The 26,199-nt window shown below is 49.6% G+C and overlaps 1 pseudogene; it reads left to right on the forward strand.

Annotated features, from left to right (window-relative positions):
- Positions 1–10,019: 10,019 nt before the first annotated feature.
- On the forward strand, positions 10,020–10,519 carry LOC149345120 (sorting nexin-24-like; annotated as a pseudogene).
- Positions 10,520–26,199: the final 15,680 nt, after the last annotated feature.

The following is a 26,199-nucleotide window of genomic DNA, read 5'->3' on the forward strand; positions in this document are numbered from 1 at the left end:
CTGGCACGAGCGCTCCGTCCCGCGGCACTGCCCGCTCTTCATCTTCTACGTGGCACTATTTCGTTCCTTCTGACACGAGCAAAATCGTCTCTTGCGTGTCCGCAGCTGGCCTAGCGCGAGCGTTCCGTCCCGCGCCACTGCTCGCTCATGACCGTGTTCTACGTAGCACGAATCCGTGCTTTCGCACTGATCTGAATATACCTATAGTACACAAGAGCAAGTTGCTGGGCTAGTTGCACTGTACACCACGATATCGTGGTGGAGCAGCGCAAAGGACGGGGCACAAGAAACTGTGTACTGCACGTCCTTCCTTGTTTCTTGTGTCCCGTCCTTTGCGCTGCTCCACCACGATGCTATAGTACACATTCTGCGTAGCTTTTTTCGACAGTGGCATCCCCCCCCCCCCCCCCAAAAAAAAAAAAAGAAACGACGGCAGATGTCTTGTGAAATTAATTTTTTTTTCTCCTTATAGGTAAGCTTTTGCGCCTTTTACTCCACTGGGGGAAGTCAACTTTGCACTTGCGAGAAGGGGATACGGGCGAGGAAGATAACGTGAGTGCAATGCACACTCACATGCAGCTTTACGTGCACCACATGCACGATTTGAGGCAGATGCCGCTGTGGGCAACGGTGACAGTTCGGAGAAGTCTTCGGACATCTACCACATGGTGTGGGCCTGCCCCTCCAACCCTGCTATCCCCCCTCACCCCAACCCAACCCGGGAAGACTGGGAGGCGACCCTGCTCGGCTGCTCTGACCTGCAGGTCCAACGGGCCTTGGTCGCGTGAGCCTGGGCGGCGGCCGATGCCACTGGGGTCCCGAACTAGGGACCGCCACCTAGTATTGTAAGGGCTGGCCCCCTCTGGGTCAGCTCATGCATAACCTCCTGTATTATACCCGTACATAAATGTTTTCCACCACCACCACAGTTCCATCTGGAACAACTTCGTAGGTAGTTGACGCTATTTTTTATTTATTTATTCATACTGTTCACTCTCTGTATCAGGGTCGTTACAGGGGGAAACATACAAATACAATTGCAATTTTCTTCGCTAAAGTACACTCAATAACACAGAATTACAGATTTGCACAGCAATCCTCCAGGAACATGTTCACACCTATCTCCAATTTTTCTACATATGCTTGGGCCACAACGTCGCTTGGTAGTTGGTTTCAAATTTCTACTGCACCGGGAAAAAAGAAGTCGATATATACACCAGTACGTGTAATAAGAGTATAGTGTATAGTACACTATAATAATAGGTTGTAATACCTTACTGTGATTTTTTCGTGGGCAACGCTTCAGGGAAGGTGTATGTATGTGCACACCAAACTGTCGAGGGATTTTTGGAACGCGGCGTGTCAACAGTGGTGCATCGGACAGCGGAGCTACAGCCACTGTAGCGGAGCGCCGTGCGTGCCAGCCCCGCGTTGCGCGTGTGCGCGTGCGAATGGTGTGCGCGAGGCAGGCACGAGGAGCGGAGAGCTGACGTGTCAGCAAACCAAGGTGTAGAGGAAGACACCGCACCACAAGTCTGGTCATTCAAGCGTGGAAGTGGCAGCTGTCGGACGTTGGGTCCGTGCTGCCGATGACTTCCCTTGAATCATCGACGCAAGAAAATGAGCCCCGTTCATGCGTGGAAGTGGCGACTGTCGGACGTTAGGTCGGTGCTGCCAGAGACTTCCCTTGAATCATCGACGCAAGACGATTGAGCCCCATTCAAGTGTGGAGGTGGCAGCCGTCAGACTTCGGGTCGTGCTGCCGTGGACTTCCCTTGAACCAACGACGCAGGCCTACTGCGTCCCTTTCGAGGTCAGAAGAGGCAGCAGATGGATTGAGGGTCCTTGCTGCCAAGGCTTCCTAGGATAGGCTGCACAAGCCTACGGTGTTTTGGAACGCCGTCGACAGGACCTGGCTACGTTTTTCCTGCTACAGCTGCCCAGTTTTTTGGGGCGGCTGACAGGAGTTCGTCAGCGTCTCCCGTGTCCATCTCCGTTCCTCAACTCCTGGCTCTCTACCACCGCCTCCCTGGACGCAACGCCAGCGACGCATCGCAAGTCGCCAACCCAGTATTAAGCCTTTAATGCCTCATACTGTCGTTAGCAGACGCGTCGGCAGGAGTGTCGACAGACGCGTCGGCAGCCGTGTCGACAGACGCGTCGGCAGAAGTGTCGACAGACGCGTCGGCAGATTCGTCCGCCTTTCGGCGTCACTGCTTAAAAGGCTCAAGGTTCCAGCATGAATAAAGGAGCATCTAGCGAATGCATGGGCTTCATAAAATAAAAGGAGTAAAGTCAAGAAAAGGAAAATAAAAAATAAGAATAAGAAAATAAACAAAAATAAAACAAAATAAAAATAAGATGTGGAAATAAAAATAAAAACCAATAAAATTAAGAAAAGGAGCAACAAATAAATAATAAAAAAAAACAAAATATGAAAAATAAAAAAGTAAATAAAATATTCAGGGGGCACTTTGGCTCTCTAAAGTGCTCCAAGGCGAAAGCGTTTCCTGGCCACTGTTTGTTTTTAGTTACTTTTTATTTTTCGTATTTTGTTTATTTATTTTTTGCTCATTTTCTTAATTTTATTGTTTTTTATTTTTATTTCCACATCTTATTTTTATTTTGCTTTTATTTTCGTTTATTGTCTTAATTTTATTTTTCTTTCTTGACTTTACCCCTTTTATTTTATTTATGAAGCCCATGCATTCACTAGATGCGCCTTTATTCATGCTGGAACCTTGAGCCTTTTAAGCAGTGACGCCGAAAGGCGGACGAATCTGCCGACGCGTCTGTCGACACGGCTGCCGACGCGTCTGTCGACACTTCTGCCGACGCGTCTGCCGACACGGCTGCCGACGCGTGTCGACACTCCTGCCGACGCGTCTGCTAACGACAGTATGAGGCATTAAAGGCTTTCGCCTTAAAACAAACAGCGGTCAGGAAACGCTTTCGCCTTGCAGCACTAGAGAGCCAAAGTGCCCCCTGAATTTTTTTAGTATTACCTAGATCAGTATTCTAGAGGGTGTTGACCTGGGACTCTTTGTATCCGGTGAACTCTCTCCTTTTTATCCGTAGTGTTGTACGCCTGTCTAGTGTGTGTTTTCCTTGGTGTTTTCGTTTCTTTTATTGGCTCCTTTCGTATAAAGTATAAACACGGCTTCGTTTTGTTTTGTTTGATTCGTTTGTTTTCTTCTTCGAACCTGCACGCGAAAGCGTTCCCCTCCAGCAGTTGGGGACGCGTCACCCCGATTCGCAACAAAAAAGGCGTCCGCGCGACAGGACGAAGCCGCGTTTTTTTTTTTACTTTCTTGACTATAAAAAAGAAACGATGCCAACGCTAAGGGATTTGATTGACCTAGGCAAGGAGTTGGGGTTGAGAGATGCCAAGCTGCGTTCGTGGGTTTCCGCTGAGCAGGAGAAGGAACACGCTGCATGTGAGGCCGAACGCGCTGCACGTGCAGCAGAACGCGACCACGAAAAGGCCCAAGCAGAAGTCCAACGCGCTGCACGTGAAGCAGAACGCGAGCACGAAAAGGCCCAAGCAGAAGTCCAACGCGCTGCACGTGCAGCAGAACGCAAGCACGAAAAGGCCCAAGCAGAAGTCCAACGCGCTGCACGTGCAGCAGAACGCGAGCACGGAAAGGCCCAAGCAGAAGTCTAACGCGCTGCACGTGCAGCAGAACGCGAGCACGAAAAGGCCCAAGCAGAAGTCCAACGCGCTGCACGTGCAGCAGAACGCGAGCACGAAAAGGCCCAAGCAGAAGTCCAACGCGCTGCACGTGAAGCAGAACGCGAGCACGAAAAGGCCCAAGCAGAAGTCCAACGCGCTGCATGTGAAGCAGAACGCGAGCACGAAAAGGCCCAAGCAGAAGTCCAACGCGCTGCACGTGCAGCAGAACGCGAGCACGAAAAGGCCCAAGCAGAAGTCCAACGCGCTGCACGTGCAGCAGAACGCGAGCACGAAAAGGCCCAAGCAGAAGTCCAACGCGCTGCACGTGAAGCAGAACGCGAGCACGCAAAGACCCAAGCAGAAGTCCAACGCGCTGCACGTGCAGCAGAACGCGAGCACGAAAAGGCCCAAGCAGAAGTCCAACGCGCTGCACGTGAAGCCGAACGCGAGCACGCAAAGGCCCAAGCAGAAGTCCAACGCGCTGCACGTGCAGCAGAACGCGAGCACGAAAAGGCCCAAGCAGAAGTCCAACGCGCTGCACGTGAAGCAGAACGCGAGCACGCAAAGGCCCAAGCAGAAGTCCAACGCGCTGCACGTGCAGCAGAACGCGAGCACGCAAAGGCCCAAGCAGAAGTCCAACGCGCTGCACGTGCAGCAGAACGCGAGCACGAAAAGGTCCAAGCAGAAGTACAACGCGCTGCACGTGATGCAGAACGCGAGCACGCAAAGTCGCTAGCAGAGGCTGAAGACCGGAGATTGCAGCTCCAATGAAGGCTCGCAGAAGCTGGTGGGGGTAATCGAGAACCTGCACCGGGACCCTCAGCAGCGGTTAGCCCACACAAGTTGATCCCGCCTTTCGACGATCGCAGGGATGACTTAGATGCCTACCTCAAACGTTTTGAGCGTATCGCAGAAGGGCACAGCTGGCCTAAGGAAAAATGGGCTACAGCACTCAGTATGTCTTTGGCTGGGGAGGCTCTCCCTGTGTTCGGTCGATTGTCAATGGATTACGATAAGACAAATCTGGCCCTGCTTCAACATTTTCATTTCACAGCAGAGGGTTATTGCGAAAGGTTTCGTGAAAGTAAGCCGCTTGATAAGAAACAGGCAAGCAATACGCAGCGCGCTTGCTCCGTCTTTTCGATCGATGGGTCGAGATGTCGGAAACGGCCACAACGTACAATGACTTGCGTGACTTGGTGGTGGCCGAACAGTTCATGAGGAAATCTCGCCGCCCGTTTCATTCACTCGTAATATTCATACGAAGTCAGTGTATCATCTTTGAAATCACTGTCCAACTTACGTAGTCTTTCTTTCCGTCGTCGCATCGCAACCCTATCTCTTTTCATAAATTTTATTACAGCTCACTCGGCCAAGAACCATACATCTGCGCACCTCCTCCGCACATATCACAACGCACTGGTCACCCCCTTCAAGTTACTCGTCCACGCGCCCGTATAGTAACCATTTCCACCTCCTACTTTCCACGAACAGCGTCAGACTGGAACGGCCTCTCCCACTCCGTCGCTGCTATCACCGGTCCATCTTCCTTAAACGCCAATATTGAACTCTATATGCCATCGTGAAAAAAATGTAACAAAATGTTTGATTACCCCACCCCTTATGTAATACCCCGCAAGGGGCCTTTAAGGTAAATAAATGAAAACTGCCATAGTCGTCTGGCGATTTTCCATCGGGAAAGAGAATGCAAGACGCTGAAAAAAATGGCTGAGGCACCAGACAACTTTCTAGAGGCCCAGCGGCAAAGAAACTTGTCTGTGTTCAAAGAACCGTTCGAGATTGGCATTCCGAAACAGAAGGATATGCTCCATCAAATAGACAGTCGGTAAGGTGCCTCATTTGTAATCGTCTATAGGGCATAATGTTGCCGACTGTCGCTCAAAGCCAACACAGCTTAATTGCGTTTATTGCCGGAAAACAGGCATGAAGTAAGTTCTCGCTCAAGAACGCAAGAAAATCAAAAGCAGTCGTCCTGTTGTGTTCAGCCAGAGTGTGTTGCGCCTGAAGCGATGTACACAACAGCAGGTATGCTTGAGCCAGCTGAGGATAAGGTGGTGGTCGGACTTGTCCGGGAAAATCCTGCAGACGCGCAACACATGCCTGTCCTAGAGGGAGAGCTCCGTGGCCTACCCGTACGTGTTTTGCGGGACACGGGGAGCAATACGGTGGTTGTGCGAAGAGCCCTAGTTCCTGACTCAGCTCTCACCGGCTCGAGATCTATGTTCCTCATTGATGGTAGTAGTTTGGAAGTTCCCGAGGCAGAAGTCTATATCGCTTCCCCTTATTTCACTGGGACGGCCCTGGTGAAGTGCATGGAGACACCATTGTACGATGTCATAATTGGAAATATATCAAAGGCCCGTGAGCCGTCAAATCCAGATATTAATTGGACGAAATCAAAGCCCGTTGCTAGCATACTCAATGACGAGGTTACCTGCGAAAATGGCGAGGGCCCAAAAGTGGTATTGGCTGGAAAGGAAGTTGCTGGACAAAGTAGGAAAAATACTGCTCTCAGCGTCGGTCCCATGAAGTTCACCAAGGTGGAGTTAGAAAAAGAGCAAAGAGAGGATTGTTCATTGAAGGCGTGTTGGCTGAAAATAGGAAAAGTGTTCCATGGTAAACACGGCAGTTCGCACTCGTATTCTGTCGAAAAGGGTTTGCTGTACCACCTCTATCATCTCGCTTCTGGCAGAGAGGTTCGACAGGTAGTACTCCCAAAGTCTTGCAGATCGCAAGTGTTAAGGCTTGCCCACGATAGCCCGCTGGCGGGGCATCAGGGCATTAAGAAGACTATAGACCGAGTTCTGGAAGAATTCTACTGGTCGGGAGTGCAGGAGGACATTAAAAGGTATGTCAGGTCGTGCGACACCTGTCAAAGGACGTTCCCGAAGGGAAAAGTAGGGAAGGCCCCGTTGGGACGCATGCCTCTTATCTACACTCCTTTTGATAGGGTCGCTGTCGATATTATCGGTCCGCTTTCGCCCACATCGGTGAAAGGGAATAGGTATATTCTCATGCTCGTCGATTTCGCCACGGGGTATCCCGACGCCATGGCTCTCCCAAAGATAGATTCAGCAACCGTGGCAGAAGGTTTGGTGGAGATTTTTTCCAGAATAGGTTTTCCGAGAGAGATCCATGGTGACCAGGGCTCCTATTTCACTTCCGAAATGATGAGAGAGCTCAATGATTTCTTGACGGTGAAACATCTCAGCACGACCCCTTACCATCCAATGTGCAATGGGATGGCGGAGAAATTTCACGGCACACTCAAGCAGATGCTGCGGAAGCTGAGTAAGGAGCAGCCCAAAACATGGGATCATTATATCGCTCCGCTTCTGTTCGCATACAGAGAGGTGTCGCAGGCGAGTCTGGGGTTTTCTCCGTTTGAATTGATATTCGGACGACATGTGCGAGGACCGCTCGCAGTTCTCAGAGAGCTCTGGAGAAGGCAACAGCTGGGAGAAAACACGAAGACGATATATGGTTACGTTCTCAATCTACGAGAACGCCTCGAGCGAACTGTGAGAGTGGCACATCAAAATTTGTTGCGTGCCCAAAAGTCTCAGAAGAGGTACTATGACAGGAACAGCAAGAAGGATTAAGGATTGTAATTTATGGATTGGAGATCGTGCCCTCATTTTTTTGCCGAATAGCCACTATACACTCCTGATGCCGCCGAAAGGTCCCTTCATGGTCGCTGGCAAAAATAACGACGTGGATTATTGGATCAACTTGGGCCACACTAAGAAGCTATTCCACATCAGTATGGTCAAACTGTACGAAAAGCATGCGTCCCACGAGACCGTGTAGCCATCATCCTTTTTCGTAATCGAAGAAGATGACTCGGAAGAACAACTGCCTACCCTTAGCACGGACCACGGTAAAGGAACTGAAGACGTGCAGATCTCCACCAAGCTGCATTGCATAAGTCGTTTGTAAATTGCATGACTCCTTTGTAAACTTCCGGAGGGTGATGCCCAATGTACAGTGTTACTATCCGGTGTTTGCAGTGGTAACCTGTGCAAGTGCACTGTGCGATGTCAGTGCACGTTAAAGAACCCCAGGTGGTCGAAATTTCCGGAGCCCTTCACTGCGGCGTCTCTCATAGCCTCAGTCGCTTTGGGACGTTAAACCCCACAACTTGAAAGAAGTTCGGACGGCGCGAAAACAACAAAGACAAAGGAGACACGAACACAACAGGACGGGCGCCAACTTGCAACTGAAGTTTATTGCACCAGACCCCTACATTTTATGCATCACCCCAGCCATATCTCGCAAGCCTACCACACATCAAAACGAAATTGTCATCAAAAGTCCTAACACCGGAAGTAGGCGCAACTATTACAGACAGATATGCGTTCTGCACTATACACATGATAACATTTTCCTTATTTTATAAGTCTCAAGTTAGAAGAGCGCGCAACCCACATGAAAGCAATTCATTCTGAAAAGAAATACAAACGCTTGAACAAGGCAACCAGAGCGCAATTTCGCCTTGTGCCTTGTTCAAGCGGTTGTATTTCTTTTCAGAATGAATTGCTTTCATGTGGGTTGCGCGCTCTTCTAATCTTGAGACTTATAAAATAAGGAAAATGTTATCATGTGTATAGTGCAGAATGCATATCTGTCTGTAATAGTTGCGCCTACTTCCGGTGTTAGGACTTTTGATGACAATTTCGTTTTGATGTGTGGTAGGCTTGCGAGATATGGCTGGGGTGATGCATAAAATGTAGGGGTCTGGTGCAATAAACTTCAGTTGCAAGTTGGCGCCCGTCCTGTTGTGTTCGTGTCTCCTTTGTCTTTGTTGTTTTCGCGCCGTCCGAACTTCTTTCAAGATATGAACCAACTAGCCCAAATCAAAGTACTTCTTAAACCCCACAAACCAAACCAAACCAAGTGCAATGTCGTAGCGTTTGTGGGTTGTTTCCCTTTCTTCTTCCTTCGCTCTCCGGTTATGGGTTGTTCAGTGTGTACATATTCACCTTTACGGTACAGGCGTGTTTAAAGTTTGTGTCTGATGTTTTGTATGGTTTTTAGTTTCCCTTTTACCAGATGTATAGTGTTTGACCCCTGTTGGGATCGGGTAGCGTGGTCGGGCCGGAAAAGGGACGAGGAAGATCGGAGACGGGGTTACGAGGACGGCAAGGAGAAGATTTATGCAAGTATTTTTACATTATGTACAAGCAGGAGCAACTGCTAGTGCCTCTCAGTTATAGAGAACGTCTGAGGAGACGGGAATCTCGGTGAAGAGCGAACTTCTTCTAAAACGGGGGTCTCTCGGCCGCACTCGCTGCCGAGTTTTAGATGCTCTTCATCCCCTAAAATCCCTGGATGGAGGCCGGGCCTGCAGAAGAAGGCGTGTCCTGAATCGTTCATCTGGGAACTCACCACGCACTTGCATGATGAGGGCACATGGGACTTGCGTTCCCCGGGTCTCTAGGTGGATGCACGAAGTCTCCAGGTGGTCGCACGTATGACTTGCGTTCCCACGGTGTCTGCAGGTGGGAGCACTTGTTCCCAAGGCTAGGTGCAAGGCCACGCGTGGTAGGGAAACCGCTCACCGTCAACTTCTCCTTTCACGATGGACAACATGCTGTGAATGGCACCCAAGTCTTCTCGGGAGGGTCAGTCACCGCTGTGACGGTGGTAACAGAGCGTGTGGTTCGCGAAGCGCAATGATCGCTTCCTACGTCGCAATCTTCGTTTTACTACCCCTTCTATCAAATTATTAGCTTATAAAACATTCGTCCGACCTAAACTAGAATTCGCATCAGCAGTATAGGATCCTCATCAATCTAACCTTTCTATAATCCTTGAAAAAGTTCAAAACCGCGCTATCCGTTTTATTTATTGTGACTACTCTTACTATACTAGCGTGTCCTCTTTAAAATCCAGAGCATCCTTGCCTAACGTTGAAACTAGAAGAAAAATATCTCGACCATGCCTATTCCACAAGTTCTATCATTCACCTTTAGGATCATCTATCATATCAACAGCTCATCGTCCTTCTAGCCGCAACAACCACATCAAGACCGTATACCCACCCGCTGCAAGAACTACATCTCATTTCCGTTCTTTTTTTGTCATATCATCTCGGGACTGGAACGATCTGCCGCCGGAAGCCGTACTCATCGTCAACTGCATCAACTTCAAGAAAAAGATTGAGGCCATCCTTATGTAATCAGTAATCTTTATGTATCTTGTAATCTTTATGTATCCTGATCTTTATGTACTCTGTAATCTTTATATAATCTGCATGTAATCCGCCCATCCCTCATGTAATGCCCCACAACCGGGGCCTTTGAGGTAATAAATAAATAAATAAATATTCGGGCCCGCGTACCGTCAAGTGGACATTCCGAATGGGGGGCGGTATATCGTGTACTGCGTCGAAGTGACCGTTTCGGGCGTCTGTCAGCGGCTGGAGCGCAGGTACAGCACATTCCACGCTCTTCACAAGATGGTAAAGCGCTTGTTGTGAGCCAAGCGCCTTCAGGGTTCCCGCCGAAGCGTCTCTGCGGCCTGAACCCGAAACTGCTGGAACAGCGGCGCGCGGGGCTTGAACGCTGCCTCCAGGGCCTCGCGCGGATTCCGGCCCTGTCGTCGCATCCGCTCTCTTTCCTCGAAGTGCCTGCCCCGCTGTCGCCTGCCGCCAGCAATGGGTCCGTCGACATCGATGATCAGGAGTTCAAACCCCTGCACTAGCCCATTCCGGGTTTCCCAAAGGACCCGTGTTTGGATGCTTCCGGCAGCGACTCGCTTCCCTTCATCGTCATGCAAGGTGTCATGAATGGCCTCTTTGCTGGTTATGACTATGACGACTAACGGCAGGTACACTAATTTCGGTTAGTTATTTTCGATACGTTACATAAGCGTGTGTGATGTGCAGCTAGTCTTACTAGCTTTACTAGTGTTTTTTTTTTCTCGCAGGTCAGACAGCCGGAAAAACCGGAATGTCGGGGTTAAATGAGTGGGACAGCGAGCGCAAATTGCGCAACGTCTACTTTGCGCTGCAGGACTCGGCCAAAACATGGTTCGAGAATCACGAAGATTCCTTTACCACCTGAGGTTTTTCTTCGAGAGCTGCTAGCGACATTTACCACCAGTGAAAGAAAAGAGAGGGCTGAGGTCGCCCTGCAGTCAAGATCACAGCAGTCAAACGAGAGCGTCGCGATGTTCATCGAGGCCATGACGCGACTGTTCAATCGGGCCGACCGTGCTACGCCCGAGGCCAAGAAAGTACGCCACTTAATGCGCGGCGTAAAGGAGCAGCTGTTTGCAGGACTGGTCCGTGACCCGCCAAGAACAGTGGCCAACTTCACAAGCGAGGCCACGGGTATCGAGCGCTCTCTGCAGGAACGGGGCGCGCACTACGGACGTGAGGCTACTGTAGCAGCCGCTTCACAGTACACGCCTACGTCGCTGCCCGCCGAGGAGCTTCGGGAGCTGGTAAGAAGCCTTGTGCGCGAGGAACTGGCGAAACTTCGCTTTGAAGCTCCACAGGCCACTGTCGCTGCCGTAAAGGACTTGGTCCGTGACGAAATCCGACGAGCTGTGCAGCCGCCCCCAGCTGCGCACCCGGCGCCCTCCGTTATGACGTACAGCGACGCACTACGGAGTCCTGGCCCAGCGACGCAAGCCTTTTCCCCCGTCGCTCCTGTGCCAGTGCCATCTTTGCAGTACCCAACCGCAGCAGTACCCTCCATGCCGCAGGAGTCCAGGCCCTCCATGAGCAAAGCGCACGTGTGGCGTACGCCAAATAATCGGCCGCTCTGCTACCACTGCGGAGAGCCCGGCCATATCCTCTGTCACTGCACCTACCGCACAGTGGGTTTAAGGGGTTTTTCACCTGACGCACCTCGACCGCGCTACGGTGAAAGACCACGGGATATCGAGCTGTACCTGGCTGATAATGTGCAGTCCTCGACCTCGCAGCGACGCCAGTCCCGATCGCCATCCCCAAGGCGGTTCTCTTCGCCCGGCCGCCCGTCATCCTCTGGCCAGTTCAGAGGTGCGTCCCCACACAGGGAAAACTGAAGACGGCGTCCTCCGGGGGTAGGGCCGCCGCTACTGTAACGTGTCAAGAGTCTCCACCCGAAGATTCGTTGCGACGCTCCGACCGACGACGACCTGACCCGACGACCTCAACAACGCGCTGCGACCGACTGGTTTCCGCCGAAATTCCGGTATCCGCCGACAACCATGACGTTACCGCACTCGTGGATACCGGCGCCGATTGTTCTGTAATGAGCAGTCCGTTAGCCACGGCCGTGAGGAAGGTTCTAACCCCTTGGTCTGGGCCGCAGATCTGGACAGCTGGTGGCCATGTTAACTCCGATTGGTGTCTGCACTTCGCGAATCAAGGTCCGCGGTGTTACTTTCCATACTTGCTTTGCTGTATTACCCGAGTGCTCCAAGGACCTCATACTCGGTTTGGATTTCCTTCAGGGGTCACGGTGCCGTCATCAACCTTCAGGAGCTAATCGTGTCATTTTCCACCCAAGGCCCTGTCGACGACAATACCGTGCCACGCAGGGCTAAGTTGTGCGTCTGTGACGACCAGGTGTTGATCCCGTCAAGAGCCAGCATGTTTGTTACCGTAGAGTGCCATAACAGCCCCAGCACTCAACACCTCGCTGCTCCTGGGTCGGCAAGTGTGTGTAGCTCGCGGAATTATTGAATTGAACAGTGGGCGAACCGAACTTTTGGTGACCAATTTCAGTTCTGAACCTCAGTGTTTGCCTAACAAAACAGCTATTGCGTATTTCGAAGAACTTTGTGAATTCGCGGGACAGCACGCGTTGTCCGAAATCCCGGCATCAGTGGAGGCGCCGACCACTCCCATCAAGACCGACGTGAACCGGAACCTCCCGTCTAATTAGAAACGCTGCCTGGAGAACATTATCGAATCTCTCCGCGACTGTATTGCCTCGACCTCCAAGGTTAGGCAGACTCCGTTCACAAAGTACCGCATTATAGTTGACGCAAAGACCGTTACTCCAGCCGCCTTATCGAATCTCTTCGAAGGAACGTGATGCCATTCGCCGACAAGTTCAAGAAAGGCTCCATGATGACGTGATACAGCCGTCGACGAGCCCGTGGGCATTGCCTGTTGTTTTTGTAGCGAAGAAGGATGGAACCCTATGGTTCTCTGTTGATTACAGGCGTCCAAACAAAGTCACCAAAAAAGACGTTTATCCTCTGCCACGGATTGATGACTCCCTGGACCGGCTACGCCACGCCACGTAATTCTCGTCGCTGGATTTACGCAGTGGCTATTGGCAAACGAGGTGGACGAACGCGACCGGGAAAAGACCGCCTTTATTACACCGGATGGTCTGTACGAATTCCGGGTGGTCCCTTTCGGACTGTGCTCGGCTCCTGCCACCTTCCAGCGGATGATGGACACCGTGCTTGCCGACCCAAAATGGCAGTCCTGCCTCGTGTACCCGGATGACGTTGTCATCTTCGCCGCCACGTTCGAAGAGCACCTGAGGCGCCTGCGCGCCGTGTTCGCTGCAATTCTTTCGGCCGGTCTTTCCCTCAAGCCCGAAAAGTGTCACTTCGCTTTCCAGGAGTTGAAGCTTCTTGGACACATCGTCAGCGCTAAGGAAGTTAGCCCTGCCCCCGATAAGACAGCCGCCGTCGCTGCTTTTCCCATGCGCAGTGATATATGATATATTTTCTACCAAGTTACAAATCACGTGCAAGTCAGTAGCCCGAATACATCGGATCGGCAAGAGCGGTAAAACGCGGCCAGTAATTTTATATTTTCAAGATTATGAAGGAAAAAAAAGTACCATGCAAAATGCTTTCAAACTCAAAGGTCCTAATACTTCTGTTCAAAACGATTACTCACGAAACACGCTCAGGAAGCGTAAACTTTTGTGGGACAGTACTTCAGAGGAAAGGGAGCACAAAAGAAAAGTTCAGCTAATCAACGAGAAACTTCGAGTCAACAACGACCTTTTCATTTGGGATGACGCTAAAAACTCTAGGAAAAAAATTGGTAAATATAACACTGCTAAACAAGACTGACTTCTCCGGCCTGATACGAAAGATATGCGCATATTAAATATAAATGCACGCAGCATTGTTAACAAAAATGATCAGTTAGAGGCTATTATCTTAGGTTGCAACCCGCACATCGTTGTTTTGACCGAAACTTGGCTACACAGCGGCATGGATGATGAAGACGTTTTTCCACCATCTTACAGTATTTTCCGTCGTGACAGATCAACGAGGGGAGGCGGGGTGGCTGTGCTGGTAAAGAAAAACTTGTCAGCAACTCTCTTGTGTCAGGCTGATAGCATTCAACAGGAAAATGGCGCAAAAGACGTGGACAAAAGAGACAAACACGACAGGACCAGCGCCAACTTACAACTGAATTTTATTTCGCACCAAACCCGCCTTTATGTAGGCCAACACGCCCTAACATCCGTGTAATCACGCACAGGCAGTAGAAAAGATCACTGTAAGATATCTAACACATGAAGCGCGATAGCAACCACGTAACATACTATCATGGCTAAAAAACCCAACAAAAGTATAGTTGTTGAAACAGGCATTTGATGGCAGGGACTCCGACGTGTTCTTGCCTGAAGAAAGCATTACAGAGCGAAAATGCTTTACATATCTTGCCACACGAATGATGTCCGTGCCGTCAAATTTGCAAAATGGAAAACACGCTTGCTAGCAACTGCAAAAATTAAACAACACTAAAACGATCATGGCCAAGCAACTCTTAAACACCAAAAACGATACACACTCATGATACGAGATGACCAACAAGAAACGTGGAAAAAAAGGTGAAGAATGAAGCGTTAATACCAAAGCAGTGTCAAAGGTAAAAATGGTTACTTCCGTGTGTGAAGCCATACTGCAGAAGCTGAAGCAAGGTCCTAAAAGCAAAGATCCGGTTTCACGCAACCGTGTGGCAGTAATACCGTATATCCACAAGGTTTCACACAACCTTAAAAAAGTAGCAGGCAGACATAATGTTCAGGTCGCATTCTCAGCCCCCTGCAAACTTTCTAAGCTTTGCGCCATGACTAACAGGAAAAAACAACCGGCTTGTACTGTGAAACATCAAAAGAAGTTCACACGGTGCAGGACGCGGGTTGTTTACCAGATTCCCTTAAGCTGCGCGCTCAGCTACATTGGCCAAACTGGTCGATGTTTTAATGAGCGCGCCAGCGAGGCCTGCCGGAATCTGCGGAATAACGAAGGAAGCTTCCTAGTGGATCACTGCAAAGCCTGCAGGGGTTGCCGTCCGGAGTTCGAGAAAACTATTTTTCTGAGGAGTGGGAAGGACAGATTTGAGAGAGAGGTGGTCGAAGCGTTTTACATCAGGAAAGAAGGGAACAGATGCGTTAGCAAGCCATCCATTACGCTTAGCAACGAGGAGTACACTTTTCTAGAAAGTTTTCTGTAGTCTCTTCGTTTTGTTTTGTTGTGCACGCTCTTTCCTTTGGCATTGATTGAAATTTTTGACGATTTTTTGTCGATGTGCGGTTTTTACGCGGTTTTTGTTCTCGTTTTTTACACCTTTGACGCTGACCTTGGTCTGAGCTCCGCATTCATCCTTTTTCATGTTTCTTGTTGGTCATCGGTTATCATTCATATGGCTGCTGGTTGTTCGTTCCCAATTTTTTCTCGTTTTTATACCTTTGACGCCGACTTTGGTCTCAGCTTCGCGTCCATCTTTTTTCTGGTTGGTCATCGGTTATCATTCATGTGGCTGCTGGTTTTTCGTTTCTAATTTTAAGGTTTGCACTCTTCATCCTTTTCAACCTTTTTTTTTTTTTACCTTTGACACTGCTTTGGTATTAACGCTTCATTCTTCACCTTTTTTCCACGTTTCTTGTTGGTCATCTCGTATCACTCATGAGTGTGTATCGTTTTTGGTGTTTAAGAGTTGCTTGGCCATGATCGTTTTAGTGTTGTTTGCTATACTTTTGTGGGTTTTTTAGCCATGATAGTATGTTACATGGTTGCTATCGCGCTTCATGTGTTAGATATCTTACAGTGATCTTTTCTACTGCCTGTGCGTGATTACACGGATGTTAGGGCGTGTTGGCCTACATAAAGTTGTAAGTTGGCGCTGGTCCTGTCGTGTTTGTCTCTTTTGTCCACGTCTTTTGCGCCATTTTCCTGTTGAATCATGAACCAACTAGCCCAAACTAGAGTTCTTCTTGAGCTGATAGCATAGAAACTATTAGCCTAAAGATTTCTTGCTATGGACATTCATTCTTGCTATTTGCCGTTCATCGAGCGCCTGGCTCACCACCCCAATTCCTATGTGATTTGCGTGAGCATGTCAGTTCATTCGTACATAAAAATTTTTTTTTAGTAGAAAGTTAACTGGGAACAGGAGTTAACTGGGAACATTGTTCTTCTAGTGTTGAATTTAGCACTCATGTTAATTATATGCGTGAAATAATCTTATGCCACAATTTGCAGCAAGTTGTCAACTTACCAACGCGAGTGCGTGGTTCTTCATCATCAATGCTTGATCTTGTCTTCGTGAGCAAAACAATCGATCATTTTTCAGTATCAATTGAACCTGGAATGTCTGATCATAGGATGGTGTACTATTCGTGTCATTTAAAAAAATGTACCGCTAAGAAGGCAAAGATTGTACAAGTGAAGGACTTTACACGTGCCAGAGACGAAAGCGTGTTAGATTACCTCGATTTACACCTAAGCAACTTTCACGGAAGCAATGTAGTAGAACTTTGGGACAAGTTCAAAAACATCTGCACTCATTGCATTGAAAATTTTGTTCCAACGAAAACAAAGAAAACAGGAAATGAAAACCCTTGGATAACGCGTGAAGTCATTCACTTGAAAAGAAAAATAAAACGCTTAAGACGACGGAATGCCTCACGAACTACAGTACAGAACCTGCAAGCTACGCTGAGCTCGTCAATTGGGCATGCCAAACGGCATTATTTTAATAACACTTTGCCGCACTTTATTCGTACGGCTCCAGAAAAATTCTGGAAATTTCTGAGTAAAAAGAACAAGGCAGTGGATCAAATAATAAAAGATGACATTCTCGTTGTCGAAAAGCAAAGTATCGCTGAACACTGTAATGCATTCTTCCACAGTGTGTTTATTAACTCAGAAGAGCTTGCACTTCCCTTTTCACCTTTATCAAATGTATCTCCTGAATTTGTTTCCGCCCAAGGTGTGCTTTCTATGATCCTTAATCTAAAAACAAAACCTACCCCAGGACCGGATAACACACCGAATGTTTTTCTGCGCCGATACGCAGAAATGCTGTCACACTTTCTGGTAATAATTTTCTGTGCGTCACTGTCCACTGCAGCCCTTCCCCCTGACTGGCGAACGGCACGTGTAGTGCCAGTGCCTAAGAAGGGAGACCCCACAATGATTACTAACTACCGACCAATTTCACTAACATCATCTTGTTGTAAGATGCTTGAACACGTCATAGCCAACTTTATCAGAGATTTTCTGGAGGATAACAATATACTTTCACCTGCGCAGCATGGCTTTCGTAAAGGATTTTCCACGGTGACACAATTAACGACGGTAATCCATTCCCTTGCTTGAATTTTAGACAAATCCGGCCAGGTGGACGTTATTTTTTTAGACTTCAGGAAAGCCTTTGACCTTGTTTCACACTCTAAGCTTATTGAAAAACTTAAAATGATTAACCTTCCTCCTTTCATTATTAACTGGGTTGCTGCGTACGTCTCTGATCGTAGACAGTTTGTTAATATTGATACTTACTACTCCCATGAACTTCCAGTTACTTCCGGCGTCCCTCAGGGCAGTGTGCTAGGACCATTGTTGTTTTTAATATATATTAATGACATTGTTAGCGTTATTACCGAACCCGTCCAAATACGATTGTTTGCAGACGACTGTGTGCTGTTCAGGGAAGTGTCAAGCGAGGATGACCAAATAACTCTAAATAATAATCTTCAAAATATTCCTTCCTGGTGTCATTGTTGTGATATGCAATTGAACGCTGACAAAACAGTGTATATGAAAATAACCAAGAAACTTAATAACCTTTCTTTTCCCTACTCCCTCGGGACAGAACGATTAACCGAAGCGAACAAATATCTTGGCGTCACACTAACAAACAGCCTAAACTGGAACACTCATATAACTAATGTATGTGACTAAGCCTTTCGGAAACTTTGCCTTCTCCGTCATAAATTGAAGCACGCCCCCGCCGAAACTAAACTTTTAGCTTATACATCATTAATAAGACCAAAACTTGAATATGCATGCGTAGTATGGGACCCTTATACCAAAAATAACATTGACGCTCTCGAAAGAATCCAGCGTAAGGCAGTCAGGTTTATTTTTTCTAAGTACCGTACAACTGATTCCCCGACAGCACTAATGAAACAACATAGAATACCTACACTGGAACTGAGAAGAAAAATTCAGCGCTTAAAATTTATGTTCCTTCTTAAAAATAACCTTCTTGCTCTAACTCCTGATCCGTACATAACACTACTTACGGCACGCCGAACACGACATCGACATGATGACTCTCTAACGCCATACAGCACCAGAACTAATGTTTTTAAATATTCTTTTTTTCCTCGCACGATAACAGATTGGAACAACTTACCTCTGCCTCTTCTAACCAGCATTGATTCAATTGAAACCTTGAATTGCTCTTAAATGTTTTTCTTGTCTGCTTTTTGGTTGCCCAAACTGATCGTGTTTTTGCCTTGCTGCAAGTTTGACATTTCATCTTTGGATACTTCATTAATTGGCTTACTTCTGCTTGTTTATGTTTGACTTTCCCAAATGAAGAGCTCGGTTTGCATTTCGTGTAGTTCGTGTTTTGATCATATTCTACTGCCCAAAGAACAAGTGTTTTGAAATTATTATTTGCTATCTTCATTCTGTACACTGATGTCATTTGTATGCCCCTCCTGCTTGGGCCGTAAAGGCCTGCAGTATTGAATAAATAAATAAAATAAGCGAAGTGTGCGCCGCTTTCTGGGTCTCTGCGCCTATTATCGGCGTTTTGTGCTGGGGTTTAAAGTTCAAAACCGCGCGGACCCCACCCCGTGGTCTCGAGCGCTACCGAGCGCACGCCGACCACGGCGGGCCTTTCTCTACGGGAAAAAACGAACGACACACTGGCTGACACAAACAAGGCATTGATTGCTATAACAACAACAACGCCAGCTAGCAACAAAATACCCTGAGGAATCGAGGATGTCCGACTCACCAGCACGGTTACGAGCGAACGTTCGCCCACGCTAGGGCAAAGGGAAGCTCCGAGACCGGACGGGACGAGCTGAGGGGAACATGTTTCCACACGAGGTCGCCCGCCGGCGAAGAGCGGAGCGGCCCGCGACACGTCCGCGTGCTTTCCCTCATTGATGCCAACTCAGGTCAACGTTTTCTCCCTAGATTGAGCACCCCAAAACCCCTAGATTGAAGAAAAATCCCTAGCCTATAATTGTTTAATTGTTAATGCGACCATTTGAGCTTTAGCAAAGTCTCAGCGCAGTTCACTGTTTCGTCCATTGGTTATACCTTTTGTCAGACATTAATAAAAGCGTGTTAGCCACAATTGCACCTTTTTTGTTTTCTTTCTAGATTTACCTTAGATAGAGGGCCCACACATGGCGCCAGATTTTACAGAGACGTGTGGTCACTGGTGAGAAAGATAGTGAGCAACGACGCTCACGAGCAGTCGACTCCCGTTTCACCGCATCGGATTTTGAGCTGCTCCTTCAGCTGGCTTATCTTTACGCGCAAAGAACCTATGCAGCCCTTTGAAAAATAAATGCAGTTGATACCAAGGTGAAAGAGCTGGCATTTTCTGCTAAGCCCCGTCAACACATGAAAGTATTTTATTCAGACACCATTAAGGGTTGTTTTAAGGATTGTTTTAAGAGGCACGCAGAAAGACGAAAATGTTTGAATTAATGAAAGACTCCTTCTCGCCTCATAGAGAACATTCAGAAGCGGTGAAATGGCGTATCTCACCGCACAGTTATTTATTAATCATAGTCGCAATCAAAGACCGTCAAATAGCTTTGGAGCTACTAAGGATTGACAACCCGTGAAACTGTTATAATCAAAAATGTAATCTTGTTATAGTTACACAGCAATGATACAAACGTAAGATTGGTAATTACAAAATCAGAAAGTGATTCCTTACAACTTTGAATGTGTTTTTTGGTTGAACAGCACGTTTAAATCAAGTGGTCTAGCATACGTGGAGAATGCGAACATTTGTGGCAAGGTAAGCGGTGAGCGTAAACGTAGCGCGTTGATCCAGGCACTACAAGTCAAAATTCAACTTCGTCTTTTGTAGAGGAGCAGTCACTCGAAGCGCCAGAGATGGCACGCACGTTAAACAGTTTGAAATTCACATGGTTTCGTTTTTCCTCCCTGTGCAGCACACGATAATTTCGCGTTGCAGAACTGCTTTCGCCCTCTCTCGGCTGGGCAGAATACTAAAAATAAAGGAGTAGTAATTAGCATTTTTCATAGTTTTTTCTGTTCCAAGCGCAAAATAACCAGATACACCTGCCCTTGAGCCGCTTAGAGTAGCAATTCTACGGCCTCTCAAAATCCCTAGATTTCACAAAAAAGACGCTAGATCCCTGAAGCAAAGAAAAAAAAACCCTAGATCTAGGGATAAATCCCTAGGGTTGGCATCACTGTTTCCCTGTCCCGAGCAAAAAGAGAACCGTCCCTCCCCCGTGCACGCGCAGCAAAACGGCATCCGCGGCGCTGGTGTCGCTGCGACGCGAGCGCCCTCCCCTGTTAGTTAAAGTAACACATCTGAGAAGAGTGCCTTGCGGGGAAGCTAACCACAGTTGGGGTGCATTGCGGGAAAGCGAACCACAGGGGACGAACGAGTGCGTCCCCACATCCCCCCAACCTTAAATGGACCCACGCGCCTGCAAGTTACATGCTATGGAGGAGCCTCCTCGTCTTCATGCACCTGAGGCAAGTCTAGCAGCGGAGGTCACGCCGAGAGCGTGCACGCAGTCTTCCGCGGTATTCCGAAGGCGGCGTGAAGGTCTCCGCTGGGACGTCTCGCATGGCCCGCGGACTACGTATCCGCAGGCCCACGAAGAGGAGGGCCGGTTGACCACTGCAGGCCAGGATTATGCAGTAGTCGCCAGGGTAACAGCAGGCGGAGGTGCCTGCTGTCTGGTCTCGCCACGGCTGCCCCGGATGGATGCGGCGAACAGGCCACAGGCCACTCCGTCGCAGCAGGCGGCAGCGAGACGATGTGCACATTACAGCAAGCCGGAGTGGCTCCACTGGATCTGCAAAATTTCCGAAACACACTTCGCATGCCTTTAACGTAGGTCACGGGAGGGGAAACGGCGTCCGCAAAGGCCTCGTGGCTCAATGCTCAACTCGCTAGCAAAACGTGTCGGGCGGCTGTGCAACGCAAAGTTCGAGTGAACCAAGCCCTTTCTTGAGTTGAATGAGAATGCTCAGTTCATGCGAGGTTACAAAACGGGTGGGCAGCAAAGTGCGCCCCCTCTCAACACCACGGTCCGGTGGTCGCATCTCTTCCGACATGGTGAAGGCAGCTCTGAAAAGCCTTAGGCCTCATTGCCATTGTGACGACGACCGCCAGCAAAAGAAAGACCCGAAATGGGTTTCGTGCGCACAGCCGCGAGGAGACATCAGCTTTGTGGGGTGGTCTTACTCCGCTCACTGCACGAAACAGCTTCTGAGCGGCCGGCGCCCACCGTATCGGACGGTGTCGGAGCGCCCGCTGCGATACCAGCGAGCTCGTAGCGGCACCCGTGGCCCCAGGCCACCCGGCTCCTGGAGCCGCGACTACCAGAGTCGAAAAAGAGACAGCGAGAAAATATATACAGCAAACTCGAACCACCCACGCGGCTTCCGTGCTCACTCGCTTGGGGCTCGGCAACTCCGCCCGCTCTCCCTCGATGCGGACCAAGTGGTTCTCGGGCTGAAGGTACTCCAGAAAAGAAAACCTTGACGAAAAAACATGCTGAGCATGTCGAAAAGTTCAAACATGCTGCAGCGCAATGCCCCTCGCACTCAGGAAAGTATGCCGCAGGACCTAGCGATCAAAATTCACACTAGGCCTAGTACTTGTCAAGTCCGGACAAAGAGCGTCCACGAACCGAACAGACAGTTGAGTTGTCCAGTGTGCCAAGAGCAGGCCCCACGTTCGGCGCCAGGTATGGGGTTTAAATCGGGGAGATAAATACGTATTCCCCCCGTTTAACCGCGGCTGACACAGTTCAAAACCGCGCGGACCCCACCCCGTGGCCGCGAGCGCTACCGAGCGCACGCCCACCACGGCGGGCCTTGCTCTACGGGAACAAAGGAACGACACACTGGCTGACACAAACAAGGCATTTATTGCTATAACAACAATAACGCCAGCTAGCAACAAAATACGCTAAGGAATCGAGGATGTCCGACTCACCAGCACGGTTACGAGCGAACGTTCGCCCACGCTAGGGCAAAGGGAAGCTCCGAGACCAGACGGGACGAGCTGAGGGGAACATGTTTCCACACGACGTCGCCCGCCGGCGAAGAGCGGAGCGGCCCGCGACACGTCCGCGTGCTTTCCCTGTCCCGAGCAAAAAGAGAACCGTCCCTCCCCCGCGCGCGCGCAGCAAAACGCCATTCGTGGCGCTGTTGTCACTGCGACGCGAGCGCCCTCCCCTGTTAGTTAAAGTAACATAACTGAGAAGAGTGCCTTGCGGGGAAGCTACCCACAGTTGGGGTGCATTGCGGGAAAGCGAACCAAAGGGGACGAACGAGTGCGTCCTCACAGCGCGTAACTTCTCCCAGATCGCTGAGCCCCTCATCCGCCTCACGAAAGATGCCGAAACGTTCTTCTGGGGCCAGGAGCAACAACAGGCCTGCTAGGACCTCCGCACTCGTCTCCAAAGTACGCCCATCCTTGGCCACTTCGACGAGTCAGCCGACACTGAACTGCACACAGACACCAGCAACATCGGCCTCGGTGCGGTCCTTGTGCAGTGTTAGAATGGTCTCGAACGCGTGATCGCATACGCAAGCCGCACCTTGTCACGTTCGGAGGTGAACTATTCCACCACTGAAAAGGAATGCCTGGCAATTGTATGGACAGTGACCAAATTTCGCCCGTAATTATACGGCCGCCCTTTTAGAGTCGTCAGCGATCACCATTCGCTGTGCTGGCTCGCGAACCTCAAAGATCCCTCGGTACGGATTGCACGCTGGAGCCTTCGCCGTCAAGAGTTCGACGTCACCATCGTTTATAAGTTCTGTAAGAAGCACAGTGATGCCGACTGTCTGTCTCGTGCTCCTGTTGAGGGCAACCGAGCTGGTCTCGACACCGATATTGTTTTTCTCGGCGCCATCTCCACGTCCGTCCTCACTCAACACCAAAGAGACGACAGTGAACTACGGCCTCTCATTGAGTATCTTGAAGGAAACGCTGAGTCACCACCGTGAATCTTCTCACGTGGACTGTCGTCGTTCTGCTTGCGCGATTACGTTCTGTACAAGAAAAACTACCGCCCGACGGAAGCTGTCTATCTGCTCGTCGTACCTACTGCCTTGCGCGACGAAGTCCTGCAGGCGTGCCATGATAACCCATCTTCTGGTTACCTGGGTTTTTCCCGCACTTTGGCGCGGATACGCCAAAAGTACTACTGGCCCAGGGTTGCTGCAGTTGTACAGCGTTACGTCAGAACTTGCCGCGAGTGCCAACGCCGCAAGACGCCACCGAATCAGCCAGCCGAACTACTGCAGCCTATTGATCCGCTACGTCCCCTTCCACTAAGTCGGCATAGACTTACTCGGCCCATTTCCAGAGTCCTCGCTGGGTAACCGCTACATTGTGGTCGCCACCGATCTCAGCCGGTACTGTGAAACTAAAGCTCTCCCTCGTGGTACCGCTGACGAAATTGCGAACTTTTTCGTTCAAAACATTGTGCTTCGTCACGGTGCACCGATCATCGTTGTAACTGACAGGGGAACGGCGTTCACCTGTGCCCTTACGCAGGAGGTTATGCGCCTTAGCGGCACAAGTCATCGCAAAACAACCGCTTACCACCCTCCAACGAACGGACTCACAGAACGGCTCAACAAGGCGATCGCCGACATGATTTCCATGTATGTTGACGCAGACCACCGGAACCGGGACGCCATACTTCCTTATGTAACATTCGCCTATACTGCTCTACAAGAAACGACGCGCTTCACTCCATTTCATTTAGTGCATGGTCGCGAAGCCACAACCATGCTGGACGCAATGTTGCTTCCCACTAGTACTCTCTCATCTGTTATGGGTGCTGCTCACTTCGTTCGTCACGCCGAGGGCGCCCACCAACTCGCACGACAGCGCATCCGGCACCAGCAAGCCCACGACGCTCGCCGCTATAACCTCCGCCACAGATCTATTAGTTACCAGCCCGGCGAACAAGTCTGGGTTTGGAGCCCAATCCGCATGCGTGGGCGCTCCGAAAAGCTCCTGCGCCGATATTTCGGCCCCTACGAGGTACTCCGCCAAGTCAGTGAGGTGAACTGCGAAGTTCTTCCCCAAGGAACAGTTCGCTCCTCTAGACGGCCGACCTCCGAAGTCGTCCATGTCGCACGGATGAAGCCGTACCACGTCCGTTAGCGCTTCAGGCGTCGTTAGCGCTTCAGGCGTGTCTACACCAGCCGCCGGACACTTGTGGCGCCCCTTCTCTTTGTGCTTCTCATTTCCGCGGAACCGTGTCGGTGCCCTTAAGAAAGGGGGAGCAATGCCACCGTACGAACCAATCAGTAGCGCCGTACCGCGGCCGAATTGTTTTAGCTGCAACTTGCTATGCCTTGGGCATTCGAGGTGCTCGAACATTGTCTTCTTCTTCCTCGCTCGAGCTCCCTGCTGTCTGGAACGCAGACCTCGTCTCATTAAACCTGGGCTGCGGTCTTCAACCGTTTGTTGGTGACAATATATTGTAAATGATCGGCTCGCTTTTGTGGTCTCTTACGCGGAACGAATGCTCAGCGGCGTACACTCGACATAATGCACGCGTATTAAAGCCAACCTCAAACACTCTTTTCACGGACCCTTTAAAGCCGAGTGCCGCGGCTCCATAGAAATTCAGCTTACTTTATGTGGGGCATTATATAAACATTTTCTTGTACCCTTCTTGACATATTTACAACATAAATCATGAGCCGCAGGGAGTCCCCATTTCCAGCTTGATTATTAAACCGGAAGACTTGCCCTTCCAGCTGGAAGCCGTTCATTCCCAGCTAGAATATTCCATTTCCAGTTAAATTACCGAACCAAAAATCAAGTCGAGCTGGAACGGCTTTAACCTCGAGCTGGAAGATTTGCATTTCATGTTAGCTCGAGCTGGAAATTTTATAGCTGCTAGTTCCATTCGGAATCTCTAATGGAAATGTCAATCCAACTGGAAAACAGCTAGAAAAGTGCTTCTCCTGTTGGGAATGGGTACTCCTGAGGAATGTCTTCCGCGTTTCCATTTTCATACGCGGGCGGTACAACGCTGTCTTACTCGATGCTGCTCCTTTCGGAATTAATCACCTAGCGCTACCAATCTTGGAATACAGCTACTGGAAGGTGAGTGCAGGCCGCACACCAAGTTTTGTGACCCTAGCGCAGAGCGAACCCGACTTATTAGCTTGAGAATACCAACCCGCCGTACAGGCCGCGCTAGCTCGAGGCCTAACTCGGTGAAACAGCGAGAGCCCACGATGATGGGCGGAGTACAAGTCGATGGAACTACCCTCCGTGAAGATGACTACAACCCAGCAGAGTGGACGACGATAATTAGAACTTATCAAGGCAGGTCGCAGTCACAAGCACGAGTGGAGGATACCGCTGGGGATCGAAAAAAAAATTGCCGACGATTACGTTACTTCCTAATGCGAAATTTGAGCGCAGCTCATCAGCTGTTGCAGCTTTTCGATAGATCGAGGCAAAGAATTCGAGCAAGACTTCGCGCACTTTAGCGTGAGTTCCCAGACACCCTTATGTAGTGTGGGGGTACCGGTGTCGGACTCAGAGGAGATGCTCTCGACTCAGCGTGGCAAGCTCGGCGGAGAGCTGCTACCAAGTGACAAGAGGTTTTTGGTCATTTGGTGCCCAGCTTTCGCCAGTCGCAAGCCAGCGAATGGGTCGGAGCCAAAGATTCACAAACAAAACAAACTTTATACAGCAATGAGACGAACAGAAGTTTTCACAATCACCAGTACAAGCAAATACAAAGCGATTAACAAAACAATGCAACTCGTGCAAAGCTAAACTCGAGAGAGACTACAATACAAAAGGTATATTGCACCTAAGTGCACTAAGGCAAGAGAGAGGCAAACAAACAAAACAGTTTGTTCACCGGGCACTGCGGCAGTCCGACCACCAGAGGTTCACGACGATGCCGTCCCGCAGACTGGCGAGCGCTCCCTCGTTGAACCGCGGCTGGGCGAGTGATGATGCCCCGGGAGTCGAGCGGACGCGCTTCGCTGAAGCTTAAATGGCG

The sequence above is a fragment of the Amblyomma mixtum genome, chromosome 5 (genome assembly GCF_055824585.1).
Source record: "Amblyomma mixtum isolate Tamu chromosome 5, ASM5582458v1, whole genome shotgun sequence".
Lineage (NCBI taxonomy): Eukaryota > Metazoa > Arthropoda > Arachnida > Ixodida > Ixodidae > Amblyomma > Amblyomma mixtum.